Source organism: Triticum dicoccoides, chromosome 3A (genome assembly GCF_002162155.2).
Source record: "Triticum dicoccoides isolate Atlit2015 ecotype Zavitan chromosome 3A, WEW_v2.0, whole genome shotgun sequence".
NCBI lineage: Eukaryota > Viridiplantae > Streptophyta > Magnoliopsida > Poales > Poaceae > Triticum > Triticum dicoccoides.
Genome location: NC_041384.1, coordinates 498,522,428 through 498,531,136, shown reverse-complemented (window position 1 = coordinate 498,531,136; position 8,709 = coordinate 498,522,428).

Sequence of the window (8,709 nt, the reverse complement as noted above, 5' to 3'; positions counted from 1 at the left end):
CCTTAACTCCAATCCATTTAACTCCTCGCGTAGGGGGGCACACGTAGACCTGATCTGTCTCCAATTTCATAGACTACCTCCTTGAGTTTTTGAGTCTACATAACTCTTCTGCCTGGACTGAGCTACTTTCAGTCTATCTCGAATCAACTTAACACTCTCTTCTGACTCCTTGATCATGTTTGATCCAAACAACTGACGTCTCCAACTTCATCCTACATACTTTTGAGGTATCACACATATCGAGACAAAACTCATTTTCATTTTTTCCGAAATCCACTCAGTGGAGTATCCTTATCTTTCCCAGGGTCAACGGTTCTTACAGGGTACTACCACCCTTAAAATGCACAAATCTTCCATAGACCATATTTCTCCTATCCTCAGAATGACCAAAATTCTTCTTCATAGAGTAACAACTCATAAAATCCATATCAGTACCAACGATGATACTTTATTCATTCTCAAATGATTACAATCTCTCGCTTCTCCATTACATGTCTCAACTCAACACCTCAATATAAAAGAAAATGTTCTCACTTCTACTACTCAATTTCTTGTGTTGCAAACTCAACTATCTAGCACAAGTTTCCTTCTCTTTGGGACAATCTCGGGCAAAGTGCCCTAGCCTGCTCCATTACAACTAAAACATATTACTTCTGACAAGTATCGAGGTTTCCTTTTTGGGCAATTTTTGAGGTAGTGCCCTGACTCCTTGCACCTGTAACAGATGATATGACTCAGGTTCCTCCTGGGCTCCAATCGATTTCTCTTCCTGGAATTTTCCATTCTAATCAGGGCTTCTATTTCCTGTGGGTCATATTCTACTTCCTCCGTCGGGAATTCTGCTAGATCCCCATTCAAACAATTTTGGGAGATGTGTCCTTCTTCTCCACATGAATAGCAAGACTTAGTGCAGGGTTTACTCGGGTCCTCTTTAGGTGTGTCCTCCACCTCTTCCTTCATCATAGTTTCTTCTAAAATTCCCATAAGGGCTCCTTTTATTACTTCTTTCTTCTGCTGGATGGTTCGTTGTACCATGGGGTAAATGTGACACTGAGCAGTATAGTGGGTACTCCCTTCACACAAGAAACAAGTAATCTGCCTAGTTGGGCATTCTTCAAGTGGGTGACTTCCTTCACAATTAGGGCATTCATCCTTGTGTTCTTTATGGGCGTGTCCTATTTCTCCACAAATCTTGCATGCACAAGGTTTCTTCATATCCTTTCCATAAGGCTTCAACTTCTGGGACACAAGCCGAGACTTTGGCAAAGTCAACTTAAATTCTTTCCAAGTGGTTACTCCTTGCCATCCATTCATGGTTTGGTACATCCTCCACCAAGTAGCATCACTTCTTTCAAAGCACAGAAGAGCATGCTGGGTCATATCATTTCCAACTATAGGGTTATTCTACATGTGATCTTCCATGTTCTAAATCCATCGGTCTGTCTCCAACTGACTCATCGGTCCAGAAAATACAAGCTCATCTCCATTCATCCTCTATTGGGTCCATGGGTTTGGGGTGAGATAAGAGATATAGAGAGGGATACACACAATACAAACAAAAGTTTTGAAAAGACATATTTTATTTGTGGCTGTCGAGAAAAGCATCAAACAAATGAGAGCTCACAAATGTCGCATCTAACATAGGTATATAATAGGGGTTTGGTCTTCTAAAGGTCAATAAATCTTCAACGTCTCCAAACTCTTCAAGCCTTGTTCAAGCCTCCAATGGCTTCTTCCGATCATGCTTGTCCTTCTCAAGTTCTTTTGCCAGATCAACTCTTATGACGCGAAGTCTCTCGTGATGTCCTTTAATATTCTGGAGTTGCGTTCCAAACTTCTGGTTTCAACATCCTTCGCATGAGCCATGGTCATACTGTCCTTCAGTTCCTGACAAATCTCCGGTATCTCGAGGTTGTAGCTCCTCCAGCTTGGCTACTTTCAGCTTTTGGTTCCTGAGTTCTTCATGAAATGCTTCTTTGTCTAATACGGCTTCATGGAGCTCCACCTTAAACTTCTTGATGTACTACTCCAGATCTTGGTGATACACCAGCTAAGTTTAAAACTGCATCTTGCTGATAGGTGCTCCATCAGCCTTCTACCATTTAATCCTTCCATGCATATGCATGCTTAACTCAGCATGGTGACAATAGCATAAGCGGGCGATAACCTCATGGATAGCTGTGGTTGTTCTCTTGTCATTTCCATGAACTATCTCTCCATAGTTGATATCTCCTGCCTTAGGGTTTTCCTTGACAAATCCTTGAGTTCTCAACTCTCCATGTTTTGGTCTTTCTCCAATACACCTTGATCTCGGGTATTGACAACTTCCATAGTCTGCCAAGTTCCATAAGGGTAGCCTTCCTAGGTCATACAAATCTGGGAATTCTTCAGAGCCTTCAAATTCTACTTGTCTCCGGTCTTCAATCGTTGTAGTTTCCATTATTCAGATGCACGGAAAATACTCTTCATCCCGAAGTGGTCTTAGTTGTCCGATATCTTGTACTTCTTGGAGTGGTCTCATCAGTGGAATCTTCGAGTGGTCAAAAAGGGAAAGGGGTATGGTCTCACTAAAGAGAATTTTTGAATAAGCTCAGAAGAGAAGAGAGGTAAAAGATCTTTTTAAAAGGGAAAGTTGTAGAGAAAAATCTTTGCTATGGGCTTGCCAATTTCTAGGGTCACGTCCTACAGTCAACATGTGCTCTGATACCATCTTGTAGCGACCCGACCCGAATGGGTCAAGTCTCTGTGCTTAAGTGTCATCCCTGGATCGGTATGCTGACACACACAATACTCAAGGATTTATAACAGAGGTAAATCACATGTATAAGTAACGTAAATACTATTACCTCAAATCCAAAATAGCGGGAGTAACAAGGTTGTGGATTCCCATTAACACCAACGGCAAAGTTGAGTGTAGAATCGTAACCCTAACGTATCACTTACTCGTCGTAAGAAACCTGCAACATGAAACGTTGCAGCCCGAAACGGGTCAGTACATTGAATGTACTGGCAAATTCACACCATAGAGAAAATGATGAATAAAGGCTATCACTACATGCATATTTGGCTGGTGGAAAAGCTCTATGGTTATAAGGTTTTTGCGAAAAGCCAATTTTTCCCTACTGCAAAGGAATAAATTTTATTTAACTATCATGGTGGTTGTTGAACATTGAGAATGGTTGACAGCATTCTCAATCCCAATTAAGTAACATCATTAAACCCAACAATATTCATTTAAAGTAACGTGATGAGATCAACAGGATAATCCAAGAACTAGATACTCAAGATGTCCATAACCGGGGACACAGCTAACCATGATTAGTTTGTTACACTCTGCAGAGGTTTGCGCACTTTTCCCCACAAGACTCGATCGCCTCCGTTTGGTTTCTCGCACTACAGGGTGTTTGAGAAGACGGATGACCGAGACACAGTCTTTCAGAAGCGCTAGCACCTTACGACAAGTAGACCGGTACACCTACTTTCCCCTACATCTGCTAGTCTACCACTGTAAGAGTTCGCACAACTTACTCAACTATGCCAGAGCCCATAATGGCTTGTGGCTGCACACGGAAGTTTCTAGTATGAATAATCTCATGATCCCTTTGAGCCTGGGTGGCGATCCAAAAGAAAACAGGCAAGTCCTGGAAACCCCAGGTGCCTCAGTCCACCCAGATGTGTGTTTAAGTTGCCACCTTAGATAAACCATTAATTATCAATCTCACATCTGTCATGGATATCACTCACCCAATCCACGTCTACTAGCATAGCATGGCATAGTAAGCAAACGTAGAAGTAACTTCCAAAGGTTTGAATGCAGGGCAATAGGTTCCTACCTCATCAACTACTTCCCATCCCACAATTTAATTAGATCCTAATCATGCAATGTGTGAGGATTGATCTAATGCAATAAAACTGGGTTGTAGAAAAAAGGTATGATCAAAGTGTGAACTTGCCTGCAATGTTGATGAAGATGATTCGCACTCATAACTCTTGATAGCTCTACTCGTCACACTCCGGTCAATCTATCGTAAGCAAGCAATAGTAACCACACATAAGCAATCACTCAAAAGATCAGAAAGAACGAAGAAGACGATTCGGAAATCATCAAAACCAAGCCAATAGTTCTTGCAAGATAAAACAATTTCTAACAGTACCAAAATTATGTGAATTTGGCCTTATTAGAAAGTTTAGGTCAAAAGCTTCGATTTGCAAAAAGAATCAACTCAAACGGAGCTACGAAACTCAAGTTATGATCAAATGAAGTTTGAATTCAAATCTGGTCTAATTCAAATTTTAAACTTTTCAAAAACATATTTGAGTTGGATTACTGGATAGAGGGGATTATAACGAAGACGTGGGCGTTGGTTTCGTTGGATTTGGACTAACGAGTAAAAAGTTATGACTATTTGAAAAATCAGGGTCAAGCTGTTTTACGGAAGAAAAAATAGCTGCAGGCTAGGGTCTAATGTATAAATATGTAGACTAATTGATAATCTAATTATTTTATCATGTTAGTCAAAAAAACTACTAAAATATAAGAAGAAAAAAAACAAAGAAAGATACCTTTATAAGGCAGACAAAAGATGACTTTGAAGAGAAAAGAAAATTTCTAGAAGTCGCGTCGGAGAGTAGAAATATATTTTTCTTAAATGAATCTAGTCAAACCAAAATATTGATTTAATCCGAATCGGATGATTTTTGGAGGCTCTATGAGTCTATATTTATTGGTGGAAAAGAGGTTTAGAGGTCAAAGGCTAGACAATATGGGACTAAACATAGACGAAAAATATACGAAACAGAGAAGAAAAGAGGCGATGGGCCTAAAGGCCTTCGGCCGGCCGCAGCGTGCTCGGTGCAGTTTTTTTTTTTGGAAAATTCGGCCTAAGAAAAAAAAACTGAAAAGGCTGGCTGGGCCTGGCCCATATAGGATAAAGAAAAAAAATAGGGCACCCGCTGGTACTATGATGCGCACGTGGGCGACAGTTAGCTTCAGGCGCGCGTGCAGGTTTTTTTTAAATAGAATGCGATAAACAAAGAAAGCGAAAATGAAAATAAAACTTTATATAGGCATATTATATATCAGAATTTTCAGAAAAAGATTTCCTACAACATGAACATTTTTGTAGCACCAAATAAAATACACACAAGTTCAGATAAATCAAAGAGTGCTACTGGTCTACTAAAATCCAACAAAAATCATTTTAAAAATACCAAAATGATTTCAAATTAATTTTTCTCCAATTTTCTAATGTTGGGAATCATGTTACCCTAATTTCCATATATTTTATTTTTGGAGAAAAATAATTTGAATAAAACTCAAATAAATCCAAATTGAAAATTAATTCCAAAAGGACTTGAAATTGATCCTTTGAAACTCCCAACTCATATTTCATAATTTGAAGAAGTCATTTTATCTTCTCTCGTGAAAATCATTGAGTTGCATAAAGTTTCTGAATTGGAAAATATTTCCCAATGGAATTCAAATATTTTTCAAACACCCTTTTCATTTTAAATGGAAGAAGTCATGTCATCTTCTCTCTAGGGTTTTGTGTTGAAAAGAATTTAAATTCATGGAGATCAGAAAGCAAATATGAAAGTTTGGGAAAGTCCTTTTATTCCCTCTCATTTAACTTTCAAAAGTTTCGAATTCACTCACTTTCAAACAATCAATCAAACAATCAATCAAATCTGTCTATTTATTATAACATTCCAAAATTTAGAATTTTGGGATGTTACAAGCTCTTGCCTCTCCTCCTTCTCACATCGAGACCTCCTCGATCTTCGAACACTTCATCCACACAAAACTCAACAGAAAACTCGGTAAGACCCGTTAGTATAATAAAGCAAGTCACTACTCTAATATTGTTGCAAACCAATTCATATTTTGTTTTTCACTGTAGATACTGTAATATAAGTTTTCCATGGCTTAATCCACTGATAGAAATCGATAGTTCCATCAAAACAAGCAAACAATGCATCAAAAACAGAATCCTAGATGGGAGAAGGGTTTCCCCTCTGGTCCATGGTCTCCATGGTGTGGGAGAGGCGAGAGCCCGTCCGAGATTGGATCTGTCTCTCTGTCTCTCTCTGTTTCTGCGTTCTCAGATTCTACCCTTTCACCGTTTCTTATAATCCCGGAGATCCGTAACTTCGATTGGGCTGAAATTTTAACACGATCTCTATCCGGATATTAGCTTTCTTGCGGCGAAAGAAGGGCATCAACCGCCTTACGGGGTAGCCATGAGGGTCAGGGGCGCGCCCCCCTTGGGCGCACCCCCTGCCTCGTGGGCCCCTCGAGCATCGTCTCGAGTGGATTTTTCTTCCCAAAAATCATATATATTCCAAAAAAAATCTCCGTCAGTTTTTATTCCGTTTGGACTCTGTTTGATATGGATATTCTGCGAAACAAAAACATGCAACAAACAGGAACTGGTACTGGGCACTGGATCAATATGTTAGTCCCAAAAATAGTATAAAAAGTTGCCAAAAGTATATGAAAGTTGTAGAATATTGGCATGGAACAAAAAAAAATTATAGATACGACGGAGATGTATCGGGATCCCCAAGCTTAATTCCTGCTCGTCCTCGAGTAGGTAAATGATAAAAAAGATAATTTTTGATGTGGAATGCTACCTAGCATAATCTTGATCACATATCTAATCATGGCATGAATATTAAGACACGAGTGATTCGAAGCAATAGTCTATCATTTGACATAAAAACAATAATACTTCAAGCCTACTAATAAAGCAATCATGTCTTTTCAAAATAACATGGGCAAAGAAAGTTATCCCTACAAAATCATATAGTCTGGCTATGCTCCATCTTCACCGTTTCTAGAGATCTGTAACTCCGATTGGGCTGAATTTTGGACACGATCTCTATCCGGATATTATCTTTCTTGCAGCGAAAGAAGGGCACCAACCGCCTTACGGAGTGGCCAGGAGGGCCCAGGGCGCGCCCGACCCCCTGGGGCGCGCCCCTTGCCTCGTGGCCCCCTCGGGCATCATGTCGCATTGATTCTTCTTCCCAAAAATCACATATATTCCCAAAAAATCTCCATCAATTTTTATCCCTCTTGGACTCTGTTTTGATATGGATTTTCTGCGAAACAAAAAACATGCAACAAACAGGAACTGGCACTGGGCAGTGGATCAATATGTTAGTCCCAAAAATAGTATAAAAAGTTGCCAAAAGTATATGAAAGTTGTATAATATTGGCATGGAACAATCAAAAATTATAGATACGACGGAGATGTATCAGGGTGCAGCCAACGAAGTCGCATAGGTCGTCATCTTCCATGAAGACGGTGCCCCGCGGGAGGTCGGCATTGACCAGGAAGACAGTGTCGGCGCACAAGCCCAGCTTCTGAGCGGGCTGCCTATGAGCGGAACCGTTCACTTGCCAAACAGGATGAAACAACCCGTGGACGAGGGTGTTGGTGTGATGAAAAAAAAACGACAAAAAATCACGAAACAAATAACAAATTAAATAGGTACATAAATGCTTTCATGATGAGGTTTATTTGTTTCTAGAAAACTCGTTATTTGTTTCCTAAAATAAATTGCATTAATAATAGAGATCGATTGATTTGGATAAATTAGGAAAGTTTAGTCCGTGATTTTTTGCACGTTAGGAAAGTGCTGCTTTGCTAAAAAATGAAGAGAAAAATAAACCAACGTGGAGAGTGGTGGTGGGAGGGGAGACGAAAAAACTAGCGAAAAAAACGGTTGAAAGTGGCGGGACAAAAATAAACTGTACTATTCAACCAACTCAGATATTAGGAGTAGAGATAACAGAAGATACTAGATCAAATAGTACACCAGATAGATAGATAGATAAATAGATGCTCCTCATGTCTAATATACCATCACCAGAAAAGAAGAAAAATAATACTCCATCTAAACATGTTTACACCATCCACTACACCGTGAAAATGGAGTATATTTGCAAATGGACTAACAATAGTTCATCCACTATATTGCCATTATCTTTAGAACAAAAAATAACTTGAAATTAACACTAGTTCATCCTCCTGCATCCACTACACTAGTACACCCTCCTACATATATTGCAACTAACTTTAGAACATAAATTAGCACTGTTCACCCTCCTGCATCCACTCCACTAATTTATCTAATCAAGCCACTATTAACTCCATTGTCATTAACTTAAGGATGAGAACAGTGGATGCACTAGTGGATTTACACTACGTAAATGGACTGGTTCATTGATAACCCACAAGTATACGGGATTGCAACAATTTTTGAGGGTAGAGTATTCAACCCAAATTTATTGATTCGACACAAGGGGAGCCAAAGAATATTCTCAAGTATTAGCAGCTGAGTTGTCAATTCAACCATACCTAGAAACTTAATATCTGCAGCAATTGTTTAGTAGCAAAGTAATATGATAGTGATGGTAACGGTAGTAAAAGGTAACAGTAGCAAAAGTAATATTTTTGGTGTTTTGAAGTGATGATAACAATAGCAATGGAAAAGCAAAGAACAATATATGGAAAGCTCGTAGGAAATGGATCGGTGATAGAGAATTATGCCGGATGTGGTTCATCATGTAACAGTCATAACCTAGGGTGACACAGAACTAGCTCCAATTCATCAATGTAATGTAGGCATGTATTCCGAATATAGTCATACGTGCTTATGGAAAAGAACTTGCATGCCATCTTTTGTCCTACCCTCCCATGG